Source organism: Branchiostoma floridae, chromosome 4 (assembly GCF_000003815.2).
Source record: "Branchiostoma floridae strain S238N-H82 chromosome 4, Bfl_VNyyK, whole genome shotgun sequence".
Lineage (NCBI taxonomy): Eukaryota > Metazoa > Chordata > Leptocardii > Amphioxiformes > Branchiostomatidae > Branchiostoma > Branchiostoma floridae.
The window spans coordinates 12,556,517-12,570,625 of NC_049982.1; positions in this window are offsets into that span (position 1 = coordinate 12,556,517).

Sequence of the window (14,109 nt, forward strand, 5' to 3'; positions counted from 1 at the left end):
ACTGTCAGCGACCACCAGATGACAGAAAACGTAGCTGCGAGTAGCTCTAAGGCTTAACGATTTCTGTTATTACAACAATCTGTTACCATCTTTAATGTTATCTATCATTGTGTGATGATAATAGTGATCACCTGTTACGGGCCGTATGTTCAATAAAGTTCCTTCCCTGCTATCTCCATCACCGCACAAGCGTAGCTAAAGTCAGTTAAAGTCTGGCGCAGTTGGTGGGTCCGTCCGTCAGTCATGGTAATGGTCCTCTCCATCTCTTCATCAACAACTAGTAGTTCATATCGCGGAGTGGTAGTCATTAGTTCCGCCCCATAACCGCCTACAATGGGCTTTCTCCCTCCGCCGTCCGGGATCTGACCCCTGTGCTCCGCGATGATTCACACCGGCCACCAGCCGCGCACGCCGCGCAGACTTCAATTTGCCAGGACTCTTTTAATAGCCCATTTTTGTCCACTTTTTACCGCAGCCTTTTATCGTCTTCTTTTCTGGCGTTTGGACAGTAATACCCGCCATGATCTGGAGGGCTTATCAGGCGATGCGAGGCTCTTGGGGCGTGTGTTCCATTTCCACGGCCCGCAGTCGGCCGTGCTGGTGTTTTACCAGCGATCTGACACGGGGTAAATGGACACACTGCATTGCTTTTAAAGACTTAAAGGTATAACGATTTCTCTGGTCGCACAAGGTGGCCATAACTACTTGGATTAGAGTGCAAGTTTGATAGGAGAAGTTTTCAGTCAACAATCAAGTTCAGGGACCTACACTGGTGCGTCTAACCTACCAGGAACTTACGTGGGCAAAACTACATTGACACGTCCGACAAAAGTCGACGGGAAATATTTAATTTTCACCCAACCTCTCCGGTTTCTTGACAACCACGTTCACTCCTTTTGGTGAAACTGATATATACATTAATAAATGAAATAGAACGGAGATCTTCAGAAGTTAAGAGATCTGTACATCAAAGGGACGCAAACGACGCCAGACCTAAATCCCTCTCTTTGAAATTTAATCTTGAAGATATCGTCTATGTTCTTTATCAGTCCACTTTTCGCCTTTTTGTTCCATAAACTGTCACTCGATCTACTTCTCATCTGGAGTATACGAGGGTAGAGACAGTATAAACCTGCATGGTGGAAGACCGAGGATTACACAGATGCCTTGTCGACGCCAGACAGTATCGGTTCGAAATCGGTTTGAAAGGTGTGTGTAACAAAGGTTTTCAAACCAGGACAAGGCAAATATGACATGCTTTTCGGGCGATTTTGGTCCCTGCAAAAGACAAAATGGTACTTTGAAATATGTTGAGACAACCACACACACGCACACACACCTGTGATTGTTAAACAGGAAGTTTTTACGCGCCACTCCATGCAGTATTGCGTCATCATACCACACCACCTCAATATGCAAACCAAAGAAACATTCGATATCGACACACAAAATAAGACAGAAAATCATCCAAGTTCTGTATACAACCCGTCATTTTTCTCCACTCTGCGAACTTCCTTCCCTTCCCAGCTAGATGCCCCCCGCCGAGTCCATTATAAACGGTACGAATATACCGCAATTTCTGCGCGTCTTCCCGCTGCAGTGATGGAGTAGCCGCACCCGCCGTGGTTGGGTGCCTGCCTCCCAAATAAACATGTAGATTAGAAAAAGGGTTGACAAATCTCGACGTCGTCAAGTGAGTTCGCAACAGCGAGTTAATGAAGATTTTACGCAAGTGCCGTCTAATGAAATGGAAAATTCTCTCGTTAATTAAGCCATCCATTCCTCCATCAGCGTGAGGGTGCCTCCTGTGTATCCCCCGGCGTGCGTTCTTGTCTATACTAATAAAGTTTCTTAACAGTGTGCCGCTGAAAGTAAGTACTTAAGACTAGCAAACACCGTCACGCGATGGATCATTTCTAAAATCTGAACCAAAAACCGATTTACAATTATACAAAAACGTCCGAATTCCAACTAACACTAGATCTCTAACAGCATATATGTACAGGACGTACATGTGTACTATATACAATAAACACGTGGATAGATTTATTCATATAGAATGACTTTCAACGCCATAATTGCTCTACTGTGTCTCTAATTTGAAGAAGGATGGGTTCTAATATCCGTGAATTCACGTCAACTGTCTCTGGTGTATGTAGAAAGCACCCCCCCCCCCCCGAACCACGCCCAGACCCGAGCTAGTTCTTTTTACAAGCGGTAATGAAAGCAGCTGACAGAAGATATTGATGAAGAAGACGACTAGAGGAGTAAAATAAATGCATCCATTCAAGCAAATCCCAGAGCCCTCATTTCGGCCCGACCATTCGCCATTCCTTGTCCGGCGATATTGACTGGGAAATGAAAATAAATCGATTCCATCCCTTCTCTTGACAACTATGAATGATCTCGAACGGTTATTTTCGGCGCAGAAAGTTTCAATATTGCTGACCCCATAAACTTCTCGCTACTGCGCGGACCCGTCTGATATTTTGAAGAAATATCAATTAATTTTCATCGTCGCCGATCTGCTAAAGGGCGCCGGGAGACCAACCGACAAGCGGTAAACGCTCTAAATCCGGACAGTTAAGGACGCCTCTCCAAATGTCGCGGCATACCATTATTTATGAAGGATTCGTCCCCCAATCGGAACTTCATCAACAAAGCTGTCATCTACCCGGCGTTATCAGTAATCCCGCGCGTTATTCCAGTCATTAATTGCACTTTTGTTTCGGTGATCAAATATATCGTACCAAGTGACAAAAAGCGGGAATCTTTGCTAAGATTCGAATCGAAGCCGGACCACTGTCTCTCCCGAGCTTTTTCCCCCAATTGAAGTCTTTGTGCGTCCATGATCGCGCTGGCACCTCCACAATTAATAGCCTGTTTTATGAATCGATGGCTCATTTTGTAGCAGAATCTCTAGTGTCAGATTAAGAGAGAAGAGCGCTGAATAAGGCGATCCCAGCCATCCATCAGAGCCCGGCGGCGCGGCGTGTTCCCTTCATTGCCATGCACAGCCTGGCGGGGCGCCACTATTCGACTGGAAACCGCGTCTCTCTACCCATAAATATCCTTCCCTTGTACACCGTACATCTCCCGTTCAGCTCTTTTGTGCAAGTTATTTCTCCCATACACAGAATCAGTTGATATCATTTACTTTCATACCTGGAAAAGCAACCGTTCAGATAAAGATGAATTATTTTACTACCTTTGTGTAGAAAAATCATTTAATGCAAATAAGGCCATGCTGATTTGATTATTTGGATGACATCCACGCGCGCTTCAATTTTTGGCCGCCCCCCCCCCCCCCCCTCCCCTCAAAGTTTACCACCATGCTGTAAACCGTACAAAGCGGTTGTAAAATGAGCAAATATGTACCGAAGTTTACCACCATGCTGTAAACCGTACAAAGCGGTTGTAAAATGAGCAAATATGTACCGTAAATATGTACCGTAGATTTAAAAAAAAACATTTCGGAAAACAGTTGCTAATGTCATCGAATGACAACATCAATTCCAAGGTCAAAGAAGATGTGAAATGGAAAATTGACGAATCTATTGTGCAGTATCCCATACATCAATGTTTTTGGTCATTTGTTCATGGGGGGGCTTTTATATTCGCATCAGTTGTAATGTTCCCCAAGAATGTAATCAATACAATCAAATCAACGTGCACTAACCTAGACAAAAAGGAAAGAATTGCGAATGAGAATGAAAGAGGAAGGAAAGAAAGAAGAAAGAAATGAACTAAGACTAAAACAATACTTCTCAACGAAATTCTAACAAAATTGTGTTGACATGAAGGAAGAAAATACAAGAGATAAACTGAAGGAAGAAGATACAAAGAATGAGAATGTGGTGATAATTGTTGTGATCTAAACGAAATCACACACTGCCTAGGTGAACAGAAGAGTTCTTCTGTAGCCTTGCGTTATAAGGTAGATGTAATTTGACATATTCTCGGTGAAATGTGTGCAGTAATGAGGCGACGCGGGGAAAACCGATGGATTACTGTGTCTTTGTTCGACGTGATTAAAACATTCATCTGCCTTCTCCTAAGCATTGTTGCACGCTGTGACGGCTTCCATTCCCCATACGGCCCATGCCGTGCTGATACCACAGACAAATCATTCTCGTCTTGGTTCTCGCGTCTTTAGTGCGTACTTAGTCTTACATTAAGTGCACCACCTGCAAGGGCTACTACCGCCCTGTGGAGTGGAAAGTAGCAAAGCTGATTTTAGAGAGTAGAAACGGGATAGTTGGACCAGTTAATATGCTCCCATCGTGAAAAATAATGAATGCTGACTTTGAAAAACGAGAGAGCAACCAAGAACGATGGATCGATAGCTCTTATGTATATGTAGAAGCAGAGTATATAATGTTGTACCGCAGTTTTTGTCCTCAAAAAATCCTTTCCTCCTGTGAACATATCTACGATGTAAGCGAACTATGAATAAATGCAGCACATACGATGGCACTAGCGTACTAAAATTGTCGTTTCGTTTAGAGTTAGTCTTAAGACTAGTGTAAACACATTCTATACTGTTCTAAACTATACTCTATTTGTTTGCTTGTCTCCTTTCGGGCATTAATTTGCAATAAACTATCAATTGCTGTGGAGGACATTTTACAACGGATATACTAAATCTTTGTTTTCGTTCCAATAAAATACTGTCTGATACAAAAGAAATATTGGACATAACGTCGTAACGTCCTGCAGTTCAATGCGAAATCAATGATGTCATAAAATGAAATAAAATTTTACGGAACTTATCTTTTGATTTCAATGAATCACCCAATTGGATATGTCCATTTGTGTGTATTGTATACTCTTAAATTTCGCTAACAAATATAGTCTTGTGACTTTGTTTGTACGTTCTAAAGATAGCGCGTATCGATCTTCCAGTATCCACCAAAGGCGTTGTGATGTAGTCCGGTAGGGAGAATTAGTGGAGCTAATGAATCAATTTGTTCTCATCTTCCCGCGCGACGCAAGGCAGCTTGCAGACGATAATCGCCATCTTCCCGGTACTGTGACAAACGTGGAAGACGTGAGGTATAACGAGGACGCCATAGAACAATTTTATACTATGAGAACAAAACAGGAAGGCAAGGCCAAAAAGAGAACAACAATAACAACTCTAAACTATGTTTTCTATAGATCTAAAACAGACGATTTCCGTCACTGTAGTAGCGCCACCCACTCAGAGCTAAGTGTGTAAGGGCGTCCGAAACTGTTTCAAAGATGAGTAATGCGCACTCTGGACAGACGTTTCGTCGATAACCGTCCATGTTACTGGATGGCAGAGGATTTGTTACAATACCAGCTCACATATTTATATATGAGCATTTTGCACATATATCATCAGTTTATTGACACCTAAATACCCATTACGTGTTAGATTGTAATGTTTACAACTCAGTCATATGCATGAACTAAACACAGCTTTGGCAAGGGAGCAATTCCATCACGCTGATTTCTATATTGAATATAGCAAACATGCTATTTATCTCAATCAGGAAACCAAAACATCATATCTAAAATGACTGCATGTTTGAATTGTTCCCTAGATGTTGAAAGAAACGGATGTTGGAAAAGAGAGCACAGTTAGACTTAATGTTGGATGGGATCGATGCTGACCGGTGCCTAGGGTGTTGTTTTTATTAAGATTCTCTTTCAGTTCCGCCGCGTCAATAGTTCCTACGGAAGAGTGATCGCTCATGTTGTCACTCGATGTTTTACAGGGACGATTTCTCCAGATTTGCCGATGGCCTGACCTCTTGATTGAATCGTCTGTGGGTCAGAGTTAGTCTGGCATCGTTAGTAAACAGTGGTCGGCAATTGTTTGGAACTTTGTGTAACAATTAAGTGATACTACAACATCTTGACATGATGAAAACTTGATTGTAAATCTGTCTTACCTACAACGTTTATTGTCTTTCTTTTAATTCATCTACTTTCCTTTTCTTTGTGAACTCAACATCTCGGAAACGTGGCCTGTTTGACACAAGTGCTGTACGCGCCTGCCTTGTCATTTGAAGCAGGCCTTTCCCCCTTCCCTCTAGCCGCCAAGTCTGTGATGACTTCTACCCAGTACATCAACCCAGTCATCCTCTCTCTGAATTATCCCCCTTGAAAACTTAATATACTGTATTGAAAGCTGTAACACCTATGATAAATTACAGCGCTCCGTATGAAGCGGCTCAATACAGTTGCAACCGCACAGATCTGACGCGTTCCATTTGTCTTCATTTAGAAATTGAGGAGTGCAACAATATTTCCTCACGTAGCAGACTCTGTCTTGTTCGGCCTAAATCCCCCAGCGGCACATCCAGAAAAGTGGTAGTGGTGAATCTTACATGTACAGAAGTATTTGACCGACCTAAACGTAGACGTGAGCGGTGAACGCATATGGTATGTTCAACTTAATGGATCCATTTTGGCTAGGTTTGGTACAGGAACATTAATAAGAAACAAGCATTATTGGACGTTGAGAAGAACGAGGGGCATGTATATCTTGCCTGAAACATACGTGGTTTGATAACCATGTCATGGATTTGACCAATTCGCTCGCCCGTTTTCATGCTAATCCTTTTGAAAGGAACGAAATAAAATTCAAATTGTGTCCACATGTGATAGGTTCCTATCGGTATAGGCATGCACGGAATCAGTAGTAAGAGATGTGCACAAATAACTCAGAGAAATACCCACAAAATTTCAGCGATAACCTGTCAATATTTAAAAAAAATTAAGAGAACGTTTTAAGTTTCCACTTTAGTAACTAATGCATGTACCATTTGTAAAGCCTTGTCTTTTTTGCGAACTTGTTAGATAATCTTTTTGAAAGTGTTTATTATTTTGCTACAGATATAACTTCCCTGTCCTGTAGGTACAGAAAGATGAATAAAGTAGATTTTCCTCGGTGCTGAGAAGTTGTATCCGCCGGTGTGTTCCCACTGTAGTATGATGGAAGCGAGGAGAGATGACCGCCGACGTCTTAATTGAAGCAGCCGTGAAAAAGATATAGGAAGCAGTTGAAGTAGTTGAGTTGGCTTATGCACACTCTTTCATCTCTCGTTTATGTCCCGGAACTCATTTTGTAGCATCAAGAACACGGTTTTATCCGTCTGCGAGAGAAGGCCATCACAATATAAAACCGCAGAGGGATTTTCCGGCCGTTTCATTTGCGTGATAAACGCGTGAAATCTTGATATAGTTGTCGTGGGCGGGAGGTTTTTACGGCGAACAGCGTGCCGCCGGCTCACAACTCCACAAACGTTCTCATTTGTGGAAAGGGAACAGTAAATGTGACAAGCTTCCATCTGTAAAAGATCGGGCAAGTTTTCGCGGCTAACAATCAGTCAGTGACGCCACGAACACACACACACACACACACACACACACACACACACACACACACACACACACACACACACACACACACACACACTCATGCAGACACACACACACACACACACACAAACACACGCACATACAAACACCTACATACACGTACGTAGAGACAGAAATACAGATAGAGACAGAAGTAGATTGATAGAGGGAGAGAGAGAAACTCAAAAAGAGAGAAATAGAACTCATCAGTCACGGCATGAGTTCTTCAAATAGGATTCTATCAAGTAGGATTTCATAAACGGCGTTTTTCTTTTTTGGGCTGCGTCTGTAATGAAATGGAAATAATGAAAAAAAAACATTTTTCGTCGTACAGGAGTCGGTTAGAATATTGTCATACTATTCATAGAGGTTACGTACTGTCTAGACATGAAGTAATATAGGACGAGTGGTCAGATTTCTTCACATGTCATTGTTGGACCTAGAGGTTTAACTGTGTCGTTAAAGATTTGTTTTGATCGCTTGGAAAATTTGTCAATTATCCCAAGCAAAAATAAGCTTCTCAAGTTCTGTATGTTTTTGTAGAAGGTTTTCCGATCCTATTGTAGACATCACACTTAAGTGAAATTATTTTACATCACAGTTTCTTGACGTTTATTATGTCCTAAACGATCTTTCCTCGCTCAGCAAGGACCCGGCTGCCAATGCGTTTTCAAGGGAACTTTGAAACACTCACGGATTTTTATGAAGTCAGTACTCCTGTGTCAAGCGCACAGATTAAGATTTATGACTTACTCTTGGGTGCCCATGTATCATCTTTACGATATGACCTTGTAGCAAGTTGAGAAAAACACAAAGTTCTGGATGATGGGAGTGGACACAATCTCATCCCCAGAAAACTAAAGAAATGCATCATCTTACTCTTCAGGAAGGTAGCAATATGCTTTTTCGCCCGTGGGGTTAAAATTAAGATGAAAGCCGCCCGAACTGTTCTTATTTCCCTTGAGGGAAGAAAGAGTTGTGCTAATTGACGTTCCACACCCCCAAGGAAAATTCCCCTACACAGGAGGGTACACCTAGGTTAACGGAAGACTAGGTTAAGTGATATTTTCCAGTGCATGGCCTAAAGTGTAATTGCTAAATGGACGCTGTGTTAACAACACTTAGTACGGTCAGAAAAAGTCAAAGATGACTTCCTGTTTAATGGATATAAAGTTTTGCTTATATCTTACACTATGATGAACAGGATGTTCCCTGATAACCCCACACCATACGGTAGATCGTCGGAAAGTTTTTTCGGTCTTTAAAAGTTCAACAAGCTCAGTTTGTCGCTCAAATGTTAACATGTTGACGAAGGAAAAGTTGGTAACAAAGCTTGCACGACTTGCTCTGCTTTTCCAGTGCATCTCATAAAGTTTATACTTATGCTCTGATTATTCCGCGGAACTGGCAAGTTTTTACTACATCACATCTTAGCCAATGAGCTTTGGTAAATAGAAAATCGTCGATGGCAGATACCTGGTAAAAAGGTACATATGACAGCGATTACTTTGAGGTACCGACACATCGTTTGAGGGCCAAGGGGAAGATAGGAATAACACAATAATTGAAAAGGGATAATATTGAAGACATCATCGTTCAATTTCATGACAAAGTTGACCCAAAGAAATCACACAATATCTATCGCAAGAAATTCGGTTACCTTTGAAACGAACCGACAATTAACACGATCCAACACACGTTCCACTGGTACAATCTATGTCCCGAATTGTACATTAATTTTTACCTTGTTGTGTTCAGTGGGTGTTTTTCGCGGTTAGGTTGAGTTCAGGGCGACTTACAGCCGAGTGTACTGTCTAAATTGTCACGATGATATCCTTCACATTTAAGACATTCCCAAGGAGCTTGTGAGACGCCTACACCTTTACCTCCACAGACAACAGCGCAGAATGATATCTTAATCATAGAGGGTCATCTGAGATGGACTTTTAAGGACACAAACAGCAATCCATGCCCTTTGATTGCGGTTTGCATACATTAATGTTGACGAAATATGGTACAGACATTTGACATGGAGCAACATATAGGCAAATGGCATACGCGTTACATCAATATAATACTGGCCCTCCTTTGATCAGCTGTTTCCACATATTCTCTCGCACTAATAGTTATCTACAATTACTCAGTGCACAAAATACATTTCTTTTTACAGAAGGACTCATATGCCCCCCCCTGGAACTATGGAATGCGTCAAAATGCATTCCCAGATTTAAGGTTCAGAAAAAAAACGCCCAGCCTTCGTGGTGAAACCAATACCCGGTTTTGTTCCCTCCCAAACCAAAGCAAGACTTTTTGAAGTCCCCCCCCCCCCCCCCCCAATTTCAAACGGCCTCTCTCCAGAAGTCCTGTTTTGCCTCTGGTGCCGAATTTCAACCCTCGCCGCCGGTAATTAACAGTGTCAAAACAGCCCCTCCCGACAGAAACCCGCTTCTCTGAAGCCAATCCAAGAATCAACGTCAAAATTAAGTTGAATTGAGCCAATGAGCCCCGGCCTCTTTCTATCCGAGCCCTTTTCGCCTGTTTTGAATTTGGCCAACCTACCGACAAGGACGCTTGTTTTGAAAACAGGAAAGTAAATCTACGGTCTAATGAAGAGCTCAGCTTGAGAGCTAAGTTGGAACGTCCGAAGTGCCCTGGGAATGAGAACTAATGGGCCCTGAGCTTGTTTTTGTCTGATGACTAGGTGGTCCTATTTTTTCCAGGGAATTCGGGGTAAGAGAAGCTAAAACCAAGAGCTTTGTGATAATAGGAGATCCAGGCAGCGTCTATGACGTGGGACAAGAAAAGTGCATGGAGAGTGGCCTTGGCTTTTTTATTTTTTTTACGTGTAAATGTTTACACTATTTGTGTATGATATGTACTGAAGTCTCAAAGTAGGCTAGATTGGAGTAAATGGCATACCGTGCTCATTTTACGACTTTTGTTTTTGCAATTATGTGAACAATATCTACCTGTTAACGTCGTTGTATTGTGCATCGTATATCAAGATGATGTTCAGTTTGTAATAATTGACTCTTGCAGAATAGTATCGGGAAGCTCTAACTATTAACAGAGAGCAGCATAAGACACAAACAAACAAACAACAAAAAACAAACAAGTGGGGTGATAGATAGAAGTGAAGAGCGTATCCCAAATAGCATGTAGGAAAGTTGTACTTTTCGTCGACTATAACTTGCAAACAGTTCATTGTGATAACGACTAAAACAGCATGTGACCGGTAACTTGCTTAGGTCTAGCAAAACATGATGTGTTTCCGGTTCCAGTTATGACTACTTGTTAAGTTGCGTCATTATTCTAGGTAATGTAATCAACACTGAAATTGATGTGTTCCTCAAGGTGGGGTCACACCTGCGTATGTATTCAAGTCCGTATGAGGCGCGCATGGGAGTATTTGCCTCCACCAGGCCCCTCAGGTCGTTGGAAAAATAATAGAAATTGGACAAACGTAAACAGGTAATATGTCAGACGAGTTAGCTGGGTCGCTAACCATACTTCTCGGTCAGTTAACTGTATCTATATTTGTACTATTTTCCCCGCCACCTGTGGAGCCTGGTAGAGACTAAGAGCTTCATACGCACCTCAAACGGACTTGAATATATACGCATGTGTGACCCCACCTTCACGTTAGTAAGCTGAAGGAACACCTACATGTATGGTGAATATCATTATCAACGTACATCTATGCTAATGTACTTGTATATCCACGTAGAAAGTCGACAGTTGTTGAGGGTACGGTTCAAATTGTACTGTAATGTAAGTCTTTTTCATCTTTCAAAAAGCTATTGAGATGCCGTATGAGAACCTATGTATAGAAAGGTTTTGTTTGTGCACAACAGGGAAGCATGGAGGTGTGTGTATACTATACAGATATTGGCTTCAAATATCTTACAACTGTGTGATCAACATTCAGACATGCAAATATTTGTATCATGGCTGAGTTGTAGACTGCATACCTAGTTTTGCAACTTTGACTATGAAAATAGGTTTTCTGGATAGGTAGAAAATATGTCATTTATAGGTATGGAATTCTAAACGCAAACAGAAGACAGCATATGTTTACCAAATAGTTGACATACTGCAAAAAAAAAAAAAAACGTATCAAGCAAGTCAGTGTTCAAAATACCCTGCGGAAAGAGCACTTTGTATCTAGAATCCTTATAATCAGGAAGCATCGGCGCTCTTTTGTTGTGGTTACGACGCGAAACTTATTGTCTTTGAACAGACGATCTTCGTAAATGATTTTATCACTTCATCGATTTGGGGAGGAGAATTTGTGCGCGAGGGGCGTTTGAGATAAACACAAGACCACCTGGACTGACACAATCTTTGTCATCATCTCTTTGACTATTCCTGAGAAAGGGGCTGACCGAATTATTTTTTTAAGTATCGAAACAAAACACAATATATCAATGATGTTCTTGTGTGGTATGACCACAATGAAAGTTGACAAGAAATGAGTTTTAATGGCAATACTGTACAATATAGCTAAATCCTACCTTATTGTGCTTTGTCAGAATTGCCCTTAATTAGCCCATTTGTCTCACGAAACTTCACCTGTATGTGCCAGATCAGACAAGATACGCGCTAAAAGGACGACGAAAATTCCCTGGGGCGGCGGGAGTGATAACAGAAGACGGACGAGCCTGAAAGTTCCCTCCCACCTGTCGTGCCATCCCAGTAAACAGTCCACCCCCTCCCCACTCCGTCAATCATCCATGCATGCCGGTTCTTTTTGATCTGACGTACCTTTCAACAAAACTGTAATTTTTCTTAAACACAATTAGGCTCAGGCTGTATCTGCACAAGACATCACGACTCCCGAGCCTTTAAATGAATTGTCATAAAATTTTCTCGGTTAGAGGGCTCTTGTTTCAGATAGTTGCGAGTGATATATGCAACCTTTTATTGACCTCAGTTCTTCCACTCAACTCGCGGTCTATACTTCTTGCTAATAAAATGCAGGAGATAATTCTACTTTTCTGTAAAGCTTGGTGATAAACAGAAATGAATTCCCTATCTCATTGCACGCGCGATCTGACATCTACACCATACATATGAAAACGAAGAGGAAATGTTTTCAGTAGTCCATATTTAGGAATTCATGACAGACGATGCTTGCTTGAGTAATTTGTCAAAAGTTATCAGCTACATTCCACCAAGCTTTTAACACAACATAGTTCGAAAATTGTGTTCCTAGATATAAAATAAAGTTTAAAGTTGTTATGATCAATGTATGAATACCAAAAAAGAGAAAGAAAACCCTTTTGAAAACCAAAATACTGGTCATTGGTGGCATCAGTAGAAGTGATAAGGAGAAATTTATTGTTGTTGATGTGTAAAGGGCATCACACGGGTTCTTAATGCTGTGTCTTTAAAGTAAGGGTCTCGCCCTTTCATAAAAGTGCTGGCGGATTATAGATCTGTGTGCCCCGTGTCACTTCTCAGGCGACACTTCTGTCACTTAGAACCTGTGATAACATCGTTAGGCTGGGCAGGTCGTCTCTTCTTAAGTACATCTACGCAATGGTCTCTCCTTTTTGTACGCGGGCTTTACTTTCAATTTCCCGAATTACAACAGAGGACTGGTACAAATTAGGCAACTTTTGTTTGATTTATGACCGTCTGGGTGCGACCTGTTTCGCCAGGATAACTGTGTGGAATCCCATAGTCCTTTGCGCGCCGAAGAACTTCAGTGGTTCAATAGTTCAAGTTTGCGTACATTTCTTTTTACTCGCCGTCTTTGTTTTTACTTCAAATTTACAAAGACGTCGTGCCTTAATTGCACAAGGAGATGTTTAAAGATGTTTTGCGATTTCTTTTCTGACAAAGTGTTTAACAAAGTGTTATAGCGACTAGCTCTTTATCCGTTTGAATAGTTGACTTTTCTGTGGTTAGATTGCGTCACGACAGAAGCATCTATAACTGCCATGCCCCCCGGAATTCACCTACATGTTTTGGGTTCATGGCAAATGTAAATATTTGGATTCATATTAAACAAGAATTGGCTGCTAGAGTACCGCAATAAAACGAATCTGTCAACCGAACGATAAAAGAGATTCCCGACAATGAAGCTAAATAAATGGTGACGATGGAAAATGAACGGAAAGCTTAAACAGTGACGTGACGATGACGTGCCCGGGAAACAAACCCGCGACCCTTGGTTGAAGGCGCCCAGCTGCCGCCGTGAGATGCACCCCTCTCAGTTGTCTTCCTTGCGGTCTTTGCATCTTGTCAGGCGGCGGGCCTGACAGCCATTAAGCAGGCGAGCGCTCAGGCGAGTGATGCCTTTTGAAAGATGCTTCTAGTTAATGCTCTATTTGATTGCGCCTATTCTTCAATATTGCCGGCTTTACGACAATTTACTGGCCCGCGTTAATAGACTGAACCCAGCGTAGACATGCCGCGGAGTGATGGCGTGATAAAGGCAGAGTTTTGCCCATTATAGTTCAAGTTGGGCATATTTCTGGGAGTCGTGTATTCCAAGCCCATCCGGTGTAAGAGATGAAACCCTATCTGCAAGGTTACCACTGTGAGATGTAAACCACATCCTTTCAGGCGTATTTCGCTCTGCTTATATTTATGGCTGCATACCAGACACAACTTTTCTGAAGGCGTTCCGATCGCCGGATGATAAGTAGCCGCGGCGACGCCACGGATAATTTTACCTGACAGAGTGGCTAGCGTGGCCGGGCTTGGCTG